This window comes from Fukomys damarensis, unplaced genomic scaffold (assembly GCF_012274545.1).
Source record: "Fukomys damarensis isolate Sample0158 unplaced genomic scaffold, DMR_v1.0_HiC HiC_scaffold_17, whole genome shotgun sequence".
Lineage (NCBI taxonomy): Eukaryota > Metazoa > Chordata > Mammalia > Rodentia > Bathyergidae > Fukomys > Fukomys damarensis.
Window position 1 is genome coordinate 29,930,806 of NW_022900929.1, and position 3,027 is coordinate 29,933,832.

The 3,027-nt window shown below is 37.8% G+C and overlaps 1 pseudogene; it reads right to left on the minus strand.

Moving 5' to 3' along the window:
* Nucleotides 1-2,052: 2,052 nt before the first annotated feature.
* Nucleotides 2,053-2,679, minus strand: LOC117286560 (annotated as a pseudogene).
* Between the last annotated feature and the right edge of the window lie 348 nt (nt 2,680-3,027).

Consider the following 3,027-nt stretch of genomic DNA (forward strand, 5'->3'; position numbering starts at 1 on the left):
TTGCTATGAACCATTTGCATGGTCATGACTGATACATTTCCCAAGGGCTTTGCCAATTCTATCATGACTTAGAACCACAGGAGATAGGATATAATTATTAACTTTATTTTTAACAGGGTCACATGGAGGCTCCAACAGTTGATTCGGCCCAAGATTTCAGAAAATTTATGAACTTCTTTAGAATCTCATCGGAGAGTGATTGTCTTGAAGGGTTTATTCTTTTATAAGACTGAGGTGTGGAAGCCTTGGCAGCAGTGATTTTTACCTCATTTTCAACAGATGCCTTTTCTTGGTGACAATTGTGATGTCACCCTTCTCTTGACACTGGATTTAATATCATATGTAAAATTAAAATCAGTTTGGGGAGGGTATTTGTTAGTGTAGCCATTAAGTCAGCTTGACTCACTTTTCTAAAAGTGATGAAGTAAATGTATATAAAAGGTAGAATGTGTGAAAAACACAATGTCCCAGTGGAAATGGATATCAGCAGGACACCAATTTCATGGGATTGTCCTCGAGTCACTCTGAGGGACTTATAGACAATGACAATGTATCTGTTGTGAAGTAAACTTCCAAATGTTCCAGTTAGCATATACCATATGCACCCATATGCACGAGTCACAATGAAATTAGGGTTAGCATCAACCACAAAAAGTATTCTGTAAATTAATATGAAAAAGACGCTTGAAGCTGGGCATGGAGGCACACACCTGTAATCCCAGCACTCAGGAGGCTGAGGCAGGAGGATCACTGAGAGTTCAAGACCAGCCTGGGCTACATAGTGAGTTCCAGGTCAGTCTCAACTTCATAGTGAGACTCTGTCTCAAAAAACCAAAAAAAGAAAGAAAGAAAAGAAAAATACACTTGTAAATATTAGTAGGAGAAAATGAACTCATCCATATAAAAACATGTATAATTAAAATAGAGAATCTCAAAACTATATTCAACTGAAATGACATTAGATGGAAGTTCATACCCTTAGAAACTTAGTGAAAACAATAAAGGATAAAATTAATGAAGGGAGCCTCTGTAACAGAAATGCTAATAGACTATAAAAGAAATGACTTACATAAAATAAGGTCCTTAAAGAAATACAGAAAATAGCAGAGACATTTTAAAAATTGACAGTTGGTAATCTATGAATTAACAATGTTGACAAACCCCAGTAACAATAACACTTAAAGCGAATGAGCATATATTGATGGTATTACAAAATAAATAGATCAATTAGAGCCTAAACTCTTCCCCAGTTATATTTATACGACTATTAACAAAATAGTGAAAGGACAACCCCAGAAATACAGAGATATACTGGCTTCGTGACCAAGGTTGGATATCACTAGACTTGTCTTCTGACATATTTCATCACATTTACCATTTAAGTTTAGTATACGGTGCTGCTGAAGCGAGTACATATTCACCATTGAAAAGCTTACATATTTAATCATACAGGTACATACCATATATATGCGTGTGTGTAACATGATCGCATGATAAAAACCGGCAAAATTAAATGCGAGCCCGTGATATTGAAAATAATTTCCTTTTCAGATGAAGGCTGCCTGCCAAATTCCAGAGAGCTTTCACACAAAACAAGAGCCAGCCTGTATTCCTGCTCTGTCTCTTCCTCCTCAGTGTCATCCTGGCCAAAAGCTTTCATTCCAAGCTAATTGTTTTCCACAAACAAAACCCAAAGCACATAGCAAATGTATTGCTATAATGAAAAAGAATTTTCTCCGTTTGCAGAAAATAAGATAAATCTTCAAATATTGAAGAGTAATTGCATTTTTTAAAGTATCAAGATCAAACACAATGTAATTATGAGAGGCTGCATTTTTTATATTTGAGTGTTATGGTCAGCTTATTAAGTTCAATGATGAATGTTATCAGAAGGGTATTCTTGTGAAAGTTATTTTTTCTTAGAAAAGAAAACACAGGGAAACAAACTCTCCCAGCCTGGCCACTGGTGGTGTGTCTGTGCCTCTCTCCAGAGGTGGGAACAGTGCCTGAGTCTCCTGCACCTCTCCCGGTCAGCGGGCTGCAGCTGGGTCCTCAGATCCCCCAGCTTCCAGAGCAAAGACTTGTCTTCATCTTCCCTTCATTTCCGGCATCCTCCCAGAAAAGGATGGCAGATGTGTCAAGACTGTGATCTGTTTTGAACAGCTGTCTTCCGCTTGATTTATTTTTCCCACTTGCTCTTCTTCCTTTGTCCCTTTCTTCTCAATTTTCAAGTTCTGCATCCAACTTGGCTCCAACATAAAAAACACTCTCAAATGTAAGAGGGCTTCTATGGGACAATTGCTTCTCTTCTTCTTTTTCTTTGGGTTTCTGTTCCTCTTCTCTTCTCATTTTTATCTGATCTATTGTTTCATTTAATTTTTCTGGCACTGCTGTCACTAGATGTCTGTGGGATCTTTGTCTTCTCAGTGTTCTTGGGAGACTATTTCATGAAGGCCACTTTACCTGGGTAATTTTCACTGTTTGTAAGCCTGAGGAAAGTCTGCACTGTTTCTTCATTTCCTCCAGCCTCAGCTGTCACTGGACAGTGGAGCAGGGAGGATTTCTGACACTTAGAAGGAGTTGGTGAGGACTCAGAGCCCCTAGTATTTTTGCTGCTCCTCTTCCCCAGTCTGACGTCACACCGGCTGCTGCTGACCATGCTGGGCTGAGGCAGTGCATGACAGCCAGGCCCCGACAAGACTCAGTCTTTTATATCAAACTGTAAGACAGCTAAGGATGATTAAACACAGCTGTGCAAAACTGTAAAACTTTCTTACAGTAAGTTCAAAAATACAGAAATAAGCTCTTTTAGTAATTTTGATGATAGAAAAATTTGGACAGAAAAAGTCAACCTCAGCAATATTAATTTTATTCAAACTGTTATAGTCTCTATAATGTAACTTCACTCACATCTTATGTGGAAAGACTCACATCAGTTAATTGATATCCCTACAAAATATGATATATTTTCTATGACAATCAATCATTCTTGATATAAGATAATGCATACGTTTTACAATGGTACAA